A 20,009-nucleotide genomic window follows, 5' to 3' on the forward strand; every position below is an offset into this window, starting at 1 on the left:
TATCTAGGGAAAAGTACAAAAATAAACCATATGATTTGGGCTATCTTCAAACATAAACTATGTGGTTTAAAAGTTGTTAAACAGATAACTTGAGGTTGATTCCGTTAGCAAACACAATCCAAACTGACTACCAGTGTTAAAAAAAGTCAAATGGCAGTAAAAGTCAAATGGAAAAGAGTTATTTTTATCTTTATATTTATTTATTTTATTTTAAAAATTAACCCTCTTATTATCTAATTATCACAAATAAATCCCAAAATAAGAAATAAAAATCAAACTACTATCTCCTCCATCTCTCTTCTTTCTTTCATCAACCAATATTGGTAGCCAAAACTGAGATCACATACATTCTCGAAATTGAAGACAGGTTAAACGAATCCGTAACTATGGAATATGTCAAGTTACATATAATGAGACGTTCGTTTTACTTGTTCATGTAAAATTAACTCCAAATAGATATGTTAAGTAAAATCTCTATTTTAACTCTTAATGTTATCCCTTTACAAGGATTTCAAGTTAATTCTCCATTAGAGGCCATGGATATATCTCCTATCTATCGAGAGTGACGAATGCTTAATTTAACATTAACTATTCTACAATTACTTTATGCGATGCCCAATGTCTGCTTACACACACCCTAAGAATCCTCTTGTTATGGATCGTGTTTAAACAGAATCAAAGCATCACACTCCATAATCCAAAATCACCAATTAATATTTGTTTGAGTTCGGGGATTACTTATACCTACAAAATAGGTGACACTAGATAAATCCATTCATCAGGCTATCTCAAGTCGGGTCCCCAATGCTAATGAAGTCCTTCACCGGATCCATGTAACTATATCGATATCTGAATATCTAAAACTTATGAGATTAGCTTTCTAATCACAATAGAAGACATTATTACATACAAGTCTCAATGATATTATGTTAATCCTTTAAACATATTAATTAACTTGGGGCAACTTTAAGTTTATAAACTTATTAGTTTAGAATCATAAAATACAGTCTCACTTCATGCTTGTATACACACTTTATGATTACTTATATATAAACATGGGATTTTCTTTTATTTAACTTATTTAGTCGACTATAAAAGATCAATGCCTTTATATAGTTAAACATACTATATCTCATAAAACAAATGATAAAAGAACAATTCATTTACAAATAGTTTATATCCTAAAATTATTGTTTGTAGGACACACAACCCCAACAACATCAACATTGGTTTTTTCTTTAGCTCGGGGTAATCTCTCATCAAGACCTATCACGATAATAGGATCATTAGCTGCATTCATCCATCCAAGGATAAAATGATGATCCCAGCTCGACCTTTGTGTATCTCTGACAAATAAAGGTGTTTTCCCTTCAGTTTTTCCCCTATCATTTTCTGTTGTTTTAAACTTTCTTGGTTGTGGAGATGTTAAGTTGTCATCTTTTCCTGAACTGCCGCTTGAATCTGAAAAAAATAAGTAAATAAAAAATATAAAAATAAAAGAAACAAAAAAGGATTATAAATAAAAATGAATGAAAAATACAAAATCAATTTAAAATAAAAAGAAATGTACCAAAAGGTGGAATACAATGCTTGAAAATTGTATCCCACCAATAACTGAATGAAGGTTGATCAGATCCGAGGAAAAGTGGCCCTTGGTCACTTTCTGCATCTTTAGATGCAACCATTATATCTTCATTGCTAGCCCCATTGCCAATATGCAATGGTAGGAAATGGAAGTAGTCCCATAATAGACTCAAAGAATCCCAATTATCGAGCCCAAAGATATGGTGCATATAAGACTAAGCCATGGTCTCATGACTGTGAAATTTTGATTCGATTCGCTCCACGATGAAGCCTCTGGGTGACACAAAAGGTCCTCCACTATTTAGTACCCTCATGAGTACGAGCAGACATATAAGAAAAAACACATGGCGAAAAGAAATAATCATCCATTCTCTAGAAAAGAAACAGTTCATTCAAGAGAATTAGTGACTTATAACCAGATTCAAAAAACTGTAATAGAGATGAATGCCAAGACAGCCAGAGGTCCCTCCAAGAGAATTAGTGCCTAAGTGGGGAAATATGCAAAAATCCATATTTGATGCGGGCACAAGCCACCTCGAGGCTGTTGGTGTGCCCTAGTTCTTAGGCATTGGTTCATGTATATTGTATTATGCTTTTGATTATTCTTTCATAGATACACTATTCGTGTTACATTAATAAAGGCATTAATCTAGTTCATTTATATCTTCTGCTATAATATGAATAGAGAATCCATTGATTGATAATCGTAAAACCATATCCCAAGCCTATTATATCATGGGAATGATTAGGACAACAGACTTGTATATTCGACGACTGTATGGTATTAATTGATACTAGCCATAACACTTGATAAGTCAGTTGTAAATATGGGTACATGTTGTATACATGTGACTGGATCGATCCGTCCGAGAAAACTACATGGTGGTTGTGTCATTAGTTTTCTTAAATAGGTCTCTAACTGTCTTCAGACCAGATTTCATTATAATATCAATGTGGGATTCGGTTCACTTTGACATATGCCTAATAGGTCTGTAATAGGATGCCAAATACGGGTATGATTGGGTGAACAAGTGAACATATTGGTATTGATAGTGAAGTGATGGAATTACCACTCACATAATAGTGAGATGATATCACATGCCACTTGATAAGTGAGATTGATAAGTGTGTGGTCACACCCTGATAAGTAGTTTACTTATCTGATTCATCAATCTACTTAAGATCAAGAAATATCATAAACATCAGAGAGGATGACAGCTGCCATGCCACTAGTTTATAATATCGATATCAAATGGTAAAAGACATTAAGAGATAACTACAGGGTCTCTACATCTTTAGACTGCTGAAATTATGTCTTGGTTAGGGGCAGTAATGGTTTGCTAGAACCCACTTACTGTCTGTGGGATGTGAGCCTACTGCTAGCTAAAGACAATCCCATAGGATCGCGTACATTGAACATCTGAGTTAGAACTTATAGAACGATACATTGGAGAGATGAGATTAATTAATTGGTTGAGAGTAAAAGGCCAATGCAATTAATTGGTAGTTAATTAATTGATACTTTGTATCAATGTAATTGATTAATAGATTTAGGTGTTGAGTATTTAATTGGTTAATTAGTTTACGGGATGTAATTAATTAATTTGTAAATTAATGGAAATGCATTCGATAAATAATTAATCAAACTAATACGTCAATTTATTAATTAGTGTTGTTTATTTAATTAGGGTAATTAAATTTAATCTAATTGTAACTAATTGCATAGAATAAATACTATTGGTATTTATTTAAGTGATTATGTAAGGATTAGATTGGTTTTATAATTAACCAATTAACCCTAAATCAATTAGGTTTAGGAATAACTACACTATATATAATAAAAGCCTAAAACCTAAAATTAACCTACCACTGGATTACAACATTCGGCCAACATATATTTTGCTATGCAAGCAAATTATTTCGGCGGCCACTAACTTCAAAATTGTGAGGTTTTCTTGGCTAATTACGAAATCTCTCCAGTTCTTCGGCTAGCACCGGTTCTAACTCAATAGCTGTTCATGCACCTAACTATGAAGATTTTACTACCTTGTGGATTCTTCAGCCGTCTCTAGAAGAGACAGTCCGGGTATGTTTGTATCCTTAAACGGATCAAAAGGTTTTATTTAATCAATGGTTAACGGACAAATATCAAACTAAAAGGGATTAGAAATAAATTTTAACCGCAATTCCGCTGCGCTACAGTTGATTAACTGGCTATAATCCCTAACAGAGGCTTGATAAATGATTTCTCTTCAATGGTAAGGCTAAACAGTGATAAGTAGAAGCCAACAACATGGTCCCTAATGCTAATCGACATCCTGAAGCCAAAGCCTTAGCAATCACAAGAATCTCAATAGTAGGCCTAAACCCCAATGACTCGAAGATGTAATTGCTCAGAAGCATCCATAGGAAGTGAACATGCTCTTCATCTGTTAACACTTCTTTGTCTAGTTTCTTCTTGATCATTTGGATACAAGTGCCAACTTTTTTCGATGGTATAATATTGACTTTAGGGAATGCATCCATTTCAATACGGATATGAATATCTTCACCAAAAATAGGTAACCCTGTAAGGGCAACCACATCTCTTAAAGTAATCGATATTGGCCCTAGCGAGATAATCAACGAGTTACAAGCCGGGGATCAATCATTCAAAGAACCTTTAAGAAATATCACGATGTGTTCAATCTTTCGCAAAGTGAAATAAATAAAGTCTCGTATACCAACCGCTCTCCAAACATCCTTATATGTCGGTTCTAACCACTTCATCAATTTTCCCATCCCATGTAGAAGCGAGGGAACATCAGTTTTTTCTTACTCATGCGAAACTAATAAGTTTCTCGATGAAGGGCCAAGTCAAGATCACTTTTCAAAGGAAAGGAGGCAGCGGTGGCCGGTCAATTTCAACAACAGGACCAAGAGTAAGAACTCTCTAAAAAATGAAATGCAAATAATCAAGATACATGTTTCATATAAACCCAACAGCTCAAAACAAAAAGGCATTCAAATCACCTCTTCCATGCCTAGGGTCACCCCCAAATTGGAATCTACATGAATAGTATAAGAATATGCTAAGGCAGCTGCAGATTTAGGCATAAACAATTAGATTACAGCTTGACAAGTATTTTCAGTTTTTAAATTTTCTATTTAGTGAATTTTCAGCTTATTTAAAGTCGAAGTTACAATCTCATTCATTCCAAGCGATTTTAAAGAAAAGCAAATATCAAAAAGAAAACTTCAAGAAGAAAAGAAAAATCTTTACATGCCAAATTCAAACACGTAGGCAAGAATGAGCCATGATTTCCCTTCCCATCACGAGTTATTAATCCCCATGACTTTTAGATGAAAAGAAATCGACAATATATAACTTTCTCATGGAAGTCATGATTGAAAATTCCAAGTTTTCAAACCTTTACATGCTAAATCAAAATGGAAAAGTAATAGAGGACCAGAGAAGTTTACTTACCCATGTTTGAATCGAAAGTCAAAAAGATTAGTAGCCTTGATTTTGATCGTGTTCTTGAGGTCGAGAAAGAGAAAAAGGAAATAGGGTATATGTGAGTAAAAGAAATGTAAAAAAAAGGAATGAGGAGAAGAATGAAGCTTATCTATAACAAAGTTTTGAATGACAGAATTCTAAGAGATTTAAAAATCTTTCTTTCACTCAAAATCGTCATCCACACGACGTGGGGGAAGTTCCACACAACATATGGGAGGAAAAAAAAAAGAAGACTGAGAGTTTTTTTATTCAAATTTGGAAAGGATAAGATCCTAACTATTCTTTCGTGTGCAAATTCAAATTCTAGTTGATTTATACACAAAAAAAAGGAAAACTGTTAGCCCATAAAATAAATTTTTCATTTTGTTCGAAATAAAAGCATATGATAAAAATAATATAAAACTTGTAATAGTCAAACATGCATGGTGTTAAGCCCAAAATATACCTAAAATATCATTAATATTTACATCAGTTTTGCTATGAATTTGTGCTGTTTATATCTATTTAGAGTACTTTAACATTCGAATATGTTTCTTTCATGCAAGGTACCTAAATATTTGGTAAAATCCAAATAGGAACGAAAAGAGGTCAAAACGAAGGAAAACCCCTAAGTTAAGAGCCAAAAGACGAAGAAATCAGCACACCGATACAAGGAAGATGAGAACGAAGTCAGAAACGGAAGAAAAATTCCTATTCTCGATAGAGAATTTGGGGCCGCGACCGAGAATCCCAAATTCTCGATCGCGACACGCCTTGTCCAGGCATCTTCTTCCTTTGTTCCGAAGACCAAAAAACACTTCCTCATTCTCGGCCGAGAATTAATTATTCTCGGTAAGATCAGCAGCCTTTGCAGCACAACAAACACATGTTTAAATTCCAAGAAACGCGTTCGTTCGGGTGGATAGAAACGACTCTCCATAACGGACACGACTCTCCACAAACGGGCACGACCCTTAAATCACGACTCTTCAACATCTATAAATAAAGAGTTGATGGAGAGTTGAAAATATGATGAGAGAGTTAGATTTTAAGATTAGTGCAGGAGTTATGCAGAAACTCTGACTCAGAAAGGAGTCAGAGATTAGAAGTTCGATTCTGTAAAAAGCAATATGATGTACACACATTGTTTATTAAATAATTACAAACACAGTAGCATTTAGATTTGTTCATATTAGTTTACATTTTGGTAGTTGACGACCCATCTCTATTCCGAAGATTCAACGAGAAGATTTAGTAGAGGATCCGCCCCTGAGCCTGACAAACTCCAACGAAACCCAAGGAAAGGATTGACAACCCGTTCGCTTGCAAGTCGTCGAAAGTTTCCATGCTTCTTGTTCTCTGTAAACTTGTATCAAATTCACATTTCATCTAATAAAGTTCATTCTATTCGATAGATTTTTATGTAGCACTTTGGTAAATGATCCGAAGTGAGTTCTGGTGTTTTCATTAAAACGTAGTTGAATTCAAAATCTTTACAAGGAAACTTTGTTGAACACTTAGACAAATTGATATCTCGGTAGAGTATTAATTTGGTTGAGGAAGCAATCTAACCAGTTAGGGGATTGTTGCGTTCAAAGCCTTTTAATTAGAGGAATTTACGTTATTTCATTTTTATAATTTATACAAAGTTTAAAGTTGTTTTCTTTGCTTAATGCAAACGAATACATTTGTTTACTTTTCTAAAGAACTAAACGTTTCTGTTTTGCAAATTCACCCTTAAATCAGAAGTGATTTCTAACATTCGTCATATTCTAATCTAATTCTTATTCTAGCAATTTCAAAACCAAATCCAATTAAACGATTTTCCATATTATAAACCTTAAAAGTAAATCAAACCGATTCAAAATAAGTTTTCGTTAAAAAGCGTTCCATGTGGGTTCGATATCTTTTATTACTACAAGCGTATACCGTGCACTTGCGGAAATCGCTCAACACATGGAAACAAATTATATTCGTAAAATACAATTCACACGTTGTGTGACTAGGCTCACACGTTGTGTGAACTATAAGGATTACCAACGCAATGGCTCAAAGGGCTCCACATGACGTGTTGAGCAGTCACACATTGTGTGGAGTCGAAGAAAAGTTTCAGTCCAAAAAAGTTTAATTCACATGTGGCTACGCCCACACGCCATGTGAAACATGAAAGCTACAAACTCGCTAGGTAAAAAAGAGTCACACGTGTGACTATACCCACACTTCATATGGAATTAAAAATAGAATCGCTTCGGTCACATTCTCAAGGTTCAGAACAATGGATTTTGGTCGAGTAAGAAGGCTTCAGGAGCTAGATGTGACAACAAGCCCATAGGTTATTCCCGAAGTTGGCACATGTTCTAAACATGTGCAAAATGCCACCCACTACTTATGAACCTATGAATTCAGGAAGAATGGGGTGAGTGGAAGAAATAGAATGTAGATGAGAGTAAATTTAGGATGAGTGGAGTGAGTAGAAGAAGTGGAAATGTGATGAGAATAAATTTAGGAAGAGTAGGAAGAGATTGCAACATCCATATCCTGAAGAAAAAAAACTATAAATAGTAGCTAAAGTATCCATTCCAAACATCTAAACAAACCGATACAGTGACCCAACTTCATGTATCGTTTTCTCTAGTTTTCGGCCTCAGTTTCAGTGTTTCCAAGCTTTTATACATTCCTTAGCAGCCTGTTTTTAAGTTCCAATAATTCGTTTGCTAATCCCGAGCTCGAAACTTAATGTTTTCTTGCCTAAAGGTTCATAAAAGTCAGTTTATATCCCCTTTTAAACATTCTGCCCAACAATTTCATTTTTCCTTTTTCAACCCCTTATAGTCCGTCTCTACCCCAAATTCTTATTCACATTTGTTCCTAACATCCTAAATTTAACATTTGGCTTTCGTTTAGGCTCAATCCGTGCTTCAGAATTCATTTTACGAGCCATCCCAACTTAAATTTGTCACTAAAATCTAGTTGTGCATTAGCTTCCTACCCTGCGGGGAAGATCTAAAAAGCCTCTTTTAGAGATTCTGACTCCGAAAGGAATTTTTACTTATTCTATTTTTGGTTATGATTTCCCGAAGCTCTACAGACTAAGTCGGCCTCCTCTTCACCAATCGTTCAATTCGCCATTTTGTTCATGAATTTGAAACTGTTCACAACTCCAGACCTCGTCAAAATAGCCAATTACTGGTGTTAAGTTTGTTATTTCCTTCAATTCTCCGACATTTCAATTCTATTGTTTTGATTCCGCATTCCAATTTTCATTTTATTTGCATTTGGTTTAGATTCAATCATGCAATTGATTTAGCTATTTTTGTACAGAAATATTTTCATCTTTGCACCTCATCAAACAATTTTATATAAAAAGATAGACTTTTTCCAAAATCCTCGTGTGAATTTTGCATTTCAATTTCGTTTATTTTACTTCCTAGTACAGTAAAGCCTCTATATAGGAATACTTTATATAGGAATAACCTCTATTTTGTTATAAAAAAAACTCGTCCCAACTTGGTAATAACCTCTGTAACCAAACTCTATTTAGTATTAACCTCCCAATTGTTATACAAATAGTCCGGTCCCAAGTGTATTCCTATATAGAGGTTTTACTGTAGCTATAAACCATCTAGTAAATCTTTTATAGTGGCACTAGGAATACAATAGGGACTTTTTCAATCCTTGCATCCTTCCGCCAATCGTTTCGTTTATAATTCAAGTTTTTTGCGCGCATTTGTCCATCAGTTTAACCGTCCAAATCAATTGGGAATTAATTTCCCCAGCACCCAGTCAACACGTGACAATGTTGAAACTAATAATATTACTTGTAACTAAACAATAAATATATAAAATATCAAGCCAAATGTTAGACACAAAGGATCAATGACATCAACAAATAAGATACAAATTATAAAACCAAATGTGTGTATATACATATAAAAATATAAGTAATTACAGTTACTTCTCATCACAAAGCTAATTAATCAAATTGTTCGGTTTCTATTGACCTGTCTATTGCTCCCATATAAACAAAAGATACATTCCTATAATTAATTCGTATTTAAACAATGATAGATATGCAAATATATATTTAGAATGCTCCTAAACCCCACAATATCAATTAAGGTTTCGTATACAGTAAAACCTCGATAAATGCATATCCTTGGGACCGGAAAAATATTCATTAAGCGAGATTATTTATTTATCGATAAATGAATAAATTATTCATTTACCGATAAATCAATATTTATCATTTTATAGATAATTTTTCATTGTGAAATGCATACATTTGTCGAAATGTGATGGATGTCGAACATCTTTTGAACTATCCTAGCGAGAATGATGCAGTTATGGAATCGCCTACAGACGAAGAAATTATCCAGTCAATAATGAATAATGATGATGGAAATGATCCAGAGCCCGATGATAGTTGCGTTGTCGCAAATGTATCGTCAAAAGAGGCCTTTCAAGCAATGATCACCTTAAACAACTACTTGCTACTGTTGGAGTTTAGTGTCCTAAAGACAATTGTTTTAAGATATAAATATTAATGAATAAATTGTTTATTTAGTCATTTGTTTAATCAGATATATAGCATTAAAATGTAACTATATATAAAGGCACAAATCTTTCATAAAGAAAGTAACCCTAAGTTTATTTAAGTAGTTATAAAGTGTTCATACAAGCATGAAGTGAGACTGTACTTTATAATAGAACCAATAGACTTAAAGTAAACCCAAGTCAAGTAATATGTTATAGGGGTTGGCATATTACTGTTGAGACTTGCACGTAGCAGTGTTTTCTGTCGAGACAAAAAGCTGATCTCACAAGCTTTAGATATTCAGATATCTAGACAGTTACATGGATCCGGTGAAGGAGTTCATTAGGATTGGGACCCGACTTGAGATAACAGAATGGATTGATTTATCTAATGTGTCAATTGTTCATCTCATTAGTATTAGTAGGTATAACTAATCCTCAAACTCAAACATTCGTTAATTAGTGATTCTGGATTATGGAGTCTGATACTTTGATTCTGTGCGAGCACGATCCAACAGGTGAGAGCCTGGGGTGTGTGAGAGCAGGGTTGGGTATCACACAAAGTAATTGCAAAATAGTTAATGTCAGATTGAGCATTTGTCACTCCCGATAAGTGGAAGATATATCCAAATGGCCGCTTGTGGTGAATTGACTGAAATCCTTGCAAGGTGATAGAGTTAAGAGTAGAAATGAACATTTCACTTAACTTATTTTTCAGAGTGAATTCAACCTGTACAAGTAAAACCGGACTCTTCGTTATATGTAACCTTGACACGTTCCATGGTTATAAGGAATTGACCGACAGGATATAGTTGATGAAGGATTGTATTATACTGTACCTAATGCAGAAAGGTTAACGTCAGTTATCAACCTGACTTCTTAATCGCTTTGGGGGAATATCATAGGTTCTGCTAGTAACAGCTCGCAACGGTATTCCGTTATATATATGTTGGAATTAATCGTGATGAATAATCTCAAAGGATATATACGGCTAGTGGCAATAAAGAACCTAATGGGTCGCATATGGGACTTGGAATCGGAGGACGAAAGTGTAAATTAGTGAGACACAATATATGGGCCGAAATTCATTAATTAAATAGGGATATTAATTTGATTTAATAATTATAATTAGATTATGATTATGAATTAAATTAAAGTATTATCTGATAATATTAATTAGAAGTTTTTATGTGATTGAAACTCTAATTAATTATCCCTAACAATAATTAAATTATTAATTTGATTAATAATATTATCTAGATATAATTAGTTATTATTTAGATAACAATAAAGTGTTTATTTAATTATCTAATTAGTAATCCTATTCCGAATAAGATTCTAATTAATTAATTACCTAACACAACTAGGATTAGGATTTTGAGAAGTCTATAAATAGACTCCCTAGCCTACATATTTCGCCTAACACACAAGAAGGAGGAGAGGAATCGTTCCGTCTTTCGTCTCGGCTAATTTACTTTATTTCTTACTCCCTCTTTGATCTCGTATCGATTTCTGTTAGAGGCAATCATTGCGATTGATATACTTTAAAGGTTGATTACTGATTAGTTATTCTTTTCTGTGTTGTTTCTTTTGTTGCTCGTGATACACAGATTAAGAGTTGTGGGCACTTCGTTTGCAACCGTAGATAATTCTTCAATGAAGGTATTACTCTCTATCCCTCTTTATATGAAATAACAATTAACAGATCTTGGAAAAGGGAAATAGATAAAATAGATAAAAAATTTATTATTCCTCTGCGCCTAGGCTTGTCTATTTTCCTTCCGCTACAACATAAGCAAAATATACTAGAAGTTGTGTTTGCACTATAAAAAGTTAAGGATGGAGGTTTTGGTCTATATATATTGTATGTAATTCAATAATTATTAATTTATATTTTTATTGGGTCCTTAAGGATTTAAATATTTTTATTACTTAATGCATTTAGCGAGGTTATTACTTTAGTCCATTGGCCCAAGTCGGGACCAAAAGAATTTATTATATAAACGAGGTTATTACTTTATTGAACATTCATTTATCGAGGTTTAACTGTATGTCTAGATAATCGAATAGCTCTCTAATTAAACCTAAAATTATCTTTTAGAATTCTATATCCAAAACAGATTAATCATTTAGAGAAAGAAATGAATACAATTATGTCTGGAAATACTCACCGAAATTTCACCGAAACGCGTCGAAAAGTTCACCGGAGTCCAGGGGGGTCAAAGGGGGCATTTGCCCCCCTTCTTTTTCTAACTTTAATGGTGAGTTCATCTAGCTGAAATATATTCAGAAGATTTCTCATGGACTGAGGTTCTGATGATTAAGAATCAGCTTGAAATGTATATTTATGATGTTAAAAGAGATATAAACTTTACTGCTATTGAAGATTTAGGATGTCTTTCAAAGAAGATGGTTTCAACTGGAAAAGCTCAAACTTTTCTAGTGGTGTATCGTCTAATTGAATTGGCATTACTTTTACCAGTTGCAACGACTTCTGTTGAAAGAGTATTTTCAGCAATGAATATTGTAAAGACCGATTTGAGAAATCGAATGTCAGATGATTGGCTGAATGACTGTTTGGTAGTATTTAGCTCGAAGGATATCTTCATCAACATTGATAATGAAGATATTTTGGATCATTTTTAAGCTACGACAGATCATAGATGTCAATTGCCACCTCCTAATCGTCGTTCTACTTAGCATTACAAGTTTTTTCTAATTTTAAGACATTTTGTATCGAATAACAATTATGTACTAAAGTATATTTTTTTCAATTAATGTTATTTTGTCTAAAATTATTTTACATAGAGTTTTGCCCCCCTCCATCCCTCAAATCCTGGATCCGCCACTACCGGAGTTGTTAGAAGAGAGAACGGAGACTAGCATGAGATAACCAACGTTTATTGGAGTTCAAAAGCATGTTCATTTCACTACTAACCCCATTCAAAAGGACGGAATCTAACGCTTTTTGGATGAGAAATACTCACTCCGATCACCATATTTTCCGGCCAGAAAAATAATAAAGTTGGTATCAAAAGCTTCCTCACGAAACAAGAAATTCAATGGTGTAATGTTTGTTTCGAGAGGTGGTTAAAAAATCAAATTAGAATGAGATAAAGGTTAAGAAGAGAAAAGAAAAAGAGGATGAGAAGTTATGTGTTAAGATTGAGTGGAAGAAGAAGAATCCAACAAATAAATATTCATATTTCAATAATAATGGTCTTAATCATTATTATTATTATAAATAAATAAAAACGGATGTTACACTAAAGTTTATAACAGTTTTTGAAGCCACTAAAGTTTATAACATTAAACTAACTACACTTCTGAATTGAGGGGGTGTTTGGTTGGATTAAAAAACACTAAGGAGTAGGAATGGGAATGAGTTATTCCCATTTTGATAATTATGGAATGGGAATATGGTTCCCATACATAAGGGAATGACTCATTCCCTCCTTAATGTAGGTCAATCAAAATTGATTCCATCGGTAATCAAATTAAAACATATTTTTTTTCCCTTTTTCCACTACCTCTACGTCTACGTGGGTAGTTAGTGGGTTTGTTTTTTATTATTTAATTTATATCACATTGTTAGATTTATATATATATATATTAATATTATTAGGTTTATATATATCTTTTTTATATATTGTTAGGTTTATATATATATTTATGTTTCTTTTTTTATTCTTATATATATATATATATATATATATATATATATAGGTGTAGGCTACAGTTACTGTGTTGAAAAACAAAGTAATGTGTACTTTGCTTAGATCACTGTTGATTATAATTACTATTAATCTCAACCATCCAATTATATTAACAGGACATTCGATTAATTTAACCGGTTAATTGTTCTTCCGGTCTTCTACTCCTCTCTCCATCTTTCTTCAATACCATGTCTCTCCTGTCCTTTCTCGGACTCTTATCTCACCGCATCTCTGCTCCGGTCGCCTCTCATCTATTACAGTCTCCACAATGCCTCGACTTTTCTGCAATCTCGTACTCTTTTGCAATCAGTGTTGATCTTTTGGAAAGATCGGAGACAGAAGGAATATGAAATTTAGGTAATTTTCAATTTTTTGTTTGGTTTTGGTAAAACCTTTCGTGTATGTTCCTTTCAATTTCTAGCTTTAAATTCTTAAAATATCTTTAATGTTATATATCTTTGTTATCTAACGGAACTTTTCTTTAACTCTAACTATGGAAGCCCTCATACAATGTCATTTCTCTTCCTCTCTTGCTGTTTCTAAACTCGTCTTCAGGAATCAGGCTTAACTTAGTAGGAGGTCATTTTTTAAGGTGCTATATTTAGTTTCCACGCTTTCACCCGATTGATTTTACTGTTAAATCAGTAGTTGGAAATTTATGGGTAATCTATGTTGATTTAGACAGTTCAAACTGTGCTCATTTTCATAGGAGTTCATATTTAATTCGCCAATGTATAAAATGGGAATTTGAAAATTGGGTTCGTTATTGTTATACTTGAGCTTTTTGAGGATATGGCTTATTCAAAACTCCTAGGGTTTGAAAGTTTCTCTAGGATAGATAAAACCTGTTCACTGGCAGGAGTTGATTTGGATTTGGGATATTCATAGCATAAATTATATAGCAGTTTTTTTTAAGGTTTATGTAATTTTTAGGAATTGAAATGATCAATGAAGATAATTTGTTGAGAAGAGAGGGAAGTCATATTTGTTGAAGCATTGTTGAATTTCTCTTGTTTTGGCTGTTGGATTAATTACTAGACCACCTTTATTCAATTGGTCTGGTAGTGCACATCTACTCCTGCATTGCATGTTCTAGCCGTGTTAATATCTGGACTGTCGATTAAGGACCAAAGAGCACTCTTAACATATGCATTTCGAATTGACAACAAAGCTATAAGGGAAGTGCAGAAACCACTTGAAGATATCACAAAAGCTTCAAGATTGTTGGAGTCAAGGCACTTGATTTTGTGGAAAGAGTAAGACTCCTTGAACCCTTTTTTGCTTTTAGGTGAATATAATATGTGGTAGTGGTTTTATTCTCTTTAAGAGTTTTTTCTTTGTTTATAATGTTGGGTTAATGGTAACATGAAAATTGTTTGTATGTGGGATATAAAATGTAAAGCATATTTCTCGATCTTTTAAGCACGAAAAGAGTTTTATTTTATCATCTCAAACCTGACTGAATCAAAGAATGATCATGGAGTAGAACTACTTGACGAGCTAGAAGCTGGAATGAATGAGCTTCAATAGGTTGTTGAGGATAGGAACACTGATGAAGTGGCTTCTAAACATAAGGAGCTACTTAATTATAATTATAATATGTGTGTGTGGGGGGGGGGGGGGGGGGTGGGGGGTATGCAATGTTGGCAATAATTGCTGATTTACAAGCTCAAACATTTGTTGTGTTTGTTTAAAGTGGAATAACATTCTGGTGCTTAACAATATTTTTAATATGTGGAGTATTAGTTAAATGTTAGTTAAAAGGAACAAAAGGTTATATCATATTACATAGATTTCAACAGTGCTTCAAAATATGTTATGATAGCTTAATGGACACTCGTATTTGAATTACATACACAAAATTGGTTCATTACTATTGCCTCATTTTTCTCCTTTGCTGATGACAAAAATAATAATAAAAGATTGAAATGACTGAGTTATGTTGTTGCAGCTCTTACAAGAATTCCTTGAAACTAATTGTCACATAAATTTTGACATGTTACCTCTTGGTATAAACCATGTTTTATGGATGTAAGTTAAAAGGTCTCCTTCAATTTATTGCATCGGATTGCTTTATTGTCCTAACGGGAGATTTTGTTTGTTCTGTAGATGGTTTTATTGATCCTAGTGCTGAGAAAACTCGGACTATACCATTGGAGATAATGGTGAATGAGGAGAAATCTCCTCTCTATTGTTTGTTCATATGTTGCTCTTCAATTTTAATTTTTTTTAGCTTTATTCATTTCTAAAACGATCATGTGTTTTGTTGAATCTCTAATTTTATGTTCTATGAATTTATGAATTGACAGGAGTATGGCTTATACAAGGCGCAGACGGGACTTCCATTCAATGCATTTGGAACAATGTTGATAGCCAAGATGCGAGTTAAATAGGACATTAAAGCTTCTTGTTGTTGGTGCAGGCTACAGTTACTTTGTTGAAAAACAAAGTAATGTTTACTTTGCTTAATCTACCCTTCTTTATAATTAATGTTAATCATATCCATTCAATTCGTTTCAGCGTTAATTCACACATTTTAACTTGTTACCTTTTCTACCTGTCTCTCATTCCCTTCCCCTTCTACACAACTCTGCTCTAAAGGATTCATGCGTCTCTCGACTAAATTCTCTTTCTTCGTCTCCCATCTTTCTTCGTATCCCCCTTCATTTTTATTTTGTTTGCCAATTTTGAATTTGGCATTCTTCCCAATCCTCTCATCCAAATGGAGTTGCAGCCTTCAAGTATTTCTTCCGTGTTTTTCAGCAGACTTGTCCCCGTATTTGAATTTGGCGATTTCTTCCCAATACCCTCATCAAATCGAGTATCCTGTAAGTTTTTCTTCCGCATCATATGGTCGTGTAGCGCAAATTGAATTGAAGCTAAGCCCTCTTTCAGGTAAGCTCTGCCCTCCAACTACGAATTAATACTCTTCTCCTAGAAGCTCTGGGAGCCTCTAATTGACTTGACTATAAGAAGCCTGGTGTGATGGTCGGAAAATGGAAGAAGTTGGCCATTTTGAAGGAGTTCTGAGAGGAAGCACCGGATCTTGGGTTGCACGACTGATCACGATAGGCACTTCGTTTTAATGATGCATTTCAAAAGGTATATTTTGCATTTTTGCTAAATTCAGAGCCTGCAAATGGCTGCAGTTGGTAATTGATCTTGTTATTGTTCTGAATAGCTTATGATTGTTAAAAAAAATTGACATTTTGTGTGGGTAAAAGAAAATGAATTCATATGATTGTTCAACATAATTGCTTTTTCAGGGCAATTGGTTGAAGGATTGGAAATCTTGGTATAGGAAAATTCATATGATTCTTTCAGATTTAATATTGAATTTTTGGTGATTAACTTCCTGTAGTTGGTTAGTTTACTTAAGATATACAAATTGATTTTCCATTAATGTTTTAAGTGATGCATGTGGTGCTGTTTTAGCTTTTACTCTAAATAGACATAATATAAATTGATTAACTGTTAGATAAGTAGAATTCTAGATAAGTTAGAATTCTATATATATAAATTGATTTGCCTTTTCTTTTCTTTTCTATTTATTAGATTTGTGCTTCTTTTTTGTTTAGTTCATTGCTGGAATGTTTATGGTGTCTTAAACTTGGGTAACCTGTTTTTAGATTTTGATTTTGAGTTTTTTAGTCCTAGATTTATTCTTCAACGACTCACTTTAAGTGTTGTAGATCTGTCTTTGATTTTACACGTTGAGCCTTTGTTTTGTTTGTTTTTACTCATTCACCTATATCTTTGCTCTTCTTGACATTAAATAGAATCCCAGTTCTGGTTCCTTTTTATGAGCTTGGTTGCAGTTTCATGGGAAATATGCTAGACAATATTATTTTAAGTTCTGCAATTTTAGGATTTTAAATTTTTTTTATTTAAGAGACCATATTCGAGTTACGAATGATATGTCTATTTACCATATAAATGGTATGAAGGCAAAATAGGCATTGCATAATCATTTATTAGTTCCTTGTAAGAATCCTCCAACTAATATGTGCAATTATAACCTTTAACAGGCTTTACATTGGATTTTTTTCTATTTTCTTTGATGTTACAATGCATGAATTGACAGAGACACGAGGAAGATAGTGGAGCATCTAGAGATAAACCTTCACCTTCACCTTCACAATCAACTCCCCATTTCTCAAGTTATTGCAAAACCAGATGCTATATACTTGAAAAGTCACTGGTAGAAAGGGAAGCTTATTGGACGTGGTACATTTGGCAGTGATTATGTTGTCAGCAATAGGTATTCCCTCTGTATTTCTTTTCTATCTAGTCTCTTTATAATAATGCTTACGGAAGTCTTTCATTTTCAACAGTGAAACTGGAGCATTATGTGCAATGAAAGAAGTTAACATATTTCCAGATGATCCAAAATCTGTAATTCTATTTGTACTAGGTACCTGTATATATTGCTGAAATTACTCCAAAGGAGCTTAGAGGTGCATTAGCATCTGCAAATCAGGTTTGAGATTCATTTGAGAAATATACAAATGCAAGAAGTTGGTCACCCATAAAAACAAGTTACCAACTTTCCAAATCTCCAGGGTTGAACACCTTTAGATCTTATTTGTTTACTAGGACCGTTAATAAATAGGAAGGGTTGGTCACCCACACAAGTTTCTCTCTCCCTCATCACCCCTTAATTTAATTCCTATAAAAGCCTTGTTCACAGTGTTGCAATACAACTCGCTAGTGTTGTTCGATCATCGCCACAGTGCTTGTGTCGGGTTCTAAACGTGGTGGTTCTTCATCACTTGGGCTAAACATCAACCAGACTCGGGCTCTTTCCCTCCCTGGTGCTTGCAATGTTCAAACTCCACCACTCAGCAGCTGCAATGGTAAGACATATTTCTTTTCACGTAGCCTCATATAAAACCGAATTCGAATGCCAATAATCTAAAGGTGATTACTTTATCTAAAATGTTGAAACAATAACAATATGAAAATATTGACTTTGTATTACCTGAATGTGGACAGCTGCTTCTCCAGCTGCATCTCAGGCAGGAACACCAGAAGATCCAACTTCAAGTACTTTAGGTACATAAAACAGCTTTCTAATCATGTGCATCAATTCATAGGTCTGCACTGAAACTTTGTGCTTTTCTCCTGATCTAACTCGTTTTTTTATTGCCGGTGTAGGTACTGGATCTAAAACTGTACCATCAACAGAAACAGATGGCACATCAGATGGAAACTCCATAAATTTGTCCATCTCATTGCTTGCAGTTCTTCTCTTTTCTGCTTACAGTTCTACCTTTACAGCATACTGATGTTATGTTCTCCGGTCCCGCCTAATATACTTGCGATTTGCATATTCTGCTTTAGCTTTTACTCTAATCAATGTGCTGCTGTTTCAGCACTTATGTGATTTACAAGGTTCTGCTTTAGCTTTTGCTCTAAGCACTAGACATATCCTTGTTAGTCCTTGGGAATGTAGTGGTTTGGTCTACTGGAATGTTATGAAAGTTTTCAACATGATATGAAGTAGCTGTCGACTGGGTTCTTTTGCTGTGAAATCAAGCTATGAGACCTATTAGATAGATGCCATTGCTTGGTAAGTTAGTTCAGCTATTGTTTTGTGCTGAGATGCTGAATTTGTATTATTTGCAACTTTTTTTTTATTAATTCCATTATCATTATTTGGATGTCATGCACACTTTTCATATGGTGATGGTGATCGTTTGCAGAAGATTTTTTGCTTATAAAATATTATTTATTTTTGTTCTTTTTGTTTTTTATGCTAATGATTATAATGTAGCTTCCTTCAATCCAATAATAATAATAATAACAATAACAACAATAATACTATAGTTCCGGAGAGCATTGACATTTGGCAGCAGTTTTTTTCTAAATCGTTGCCAATAAAGCCGATGACATTGGCAACGGTTTTAATTCACAGATGTTGCCATAAGTAAAACCTTTTAACGTTACCTAAATGTTACCTAAATATTTTATTTTCAGACATAATTTATGTAAATTTGGACGAAATTTACGTAATCTTGTTATTTTAGGAGAAAAATCCACAAACCTTGTGAAAACTAAAGTTTTACGTAAAACCTTTGAACTTTACGTAAATCTTTTATTTCTAGACATAATTTACGTAAGGTTTGACTAAATTTACGTAAACTTGTTATTTTAGAAGAAAAAATCCACAACCCTTATGAAAATTAGAGTTTTATGTAAAACCTTTGAACTTTACATAAATATTTTATTTTTAGATATAATTTACGTATAGTTTGACTAAATTTATGTAACCTTTTTATTTTAGGAGAAAAAGTTCACAAACCTTTTGAAAACAAAGTTTTACGTAAAACCTATGAATTTTACGTATTTATTTTTAGACATAATTTACATAAGGTTTGACTAAATTTACGTAACCGTGTCATTTTAGGAGAAAAAATCCACAAACCTTGTGAAAATTAGAGTTTTACGTAAAACCTTTGAGCTTTACGTAAATATTTTCTTTTTAGATATAATCTACGTATAGTTTGACTAAATTTACGTAACCTTTTCATTTTAGGAGAAAAAAATTCACAAACCTTTTGAAAATAGAGTTTTACGTAAAACCTATGAATTTTACGTATTTATTTTTAGACATAATATTAGAGTTTTACGTAAAACCTTTGAATTTTACGTAAATATTTTATTTTTAGATATAATTTACGTATAGTTTGACTAAA

At 33.3% G+C, this 20,009-nt stretch overlaps 1 long non-coding RNA gene across 1 annotated transcript; it reads left to right on the plus strand.

Moving 5' to 3' along the window:
- The first annotated feature begins 15,816 nt into the window (after nt 1-15,816).
- On the plus strand, nt 15,817-18,375 carry LOC136219108 (uncharacterized). The gene is made up of 4 exons (XR_010684048.1): nt 15,817-16,413; nt 17,396-17,572; nt 17,646-18,167; nt 18,307-18,375. It is a non-coding gene; the product is annotated as an uncharacterized lncRNA (long non-coding RNA).
- Nucleotides 18,376-20,009: the final 1,634 nt, after the last annotated feature.

Source organism: Euphorbia lathyris, chromosome 2 (genome assembly GCF_963576675.1).
Source record: "Euphorbia lathyris chromosome 2, ddEupLath1.1, whole genome shotgun sequence".
In the NCBI taxonomy this organism is placed as follows: Eukaryota; Viridiplantae; Streptophyta; class Magnoliopsida; order Malpighiales; family Euphorbiaceae; genus Euphorbia; species Euphorbia lathyris.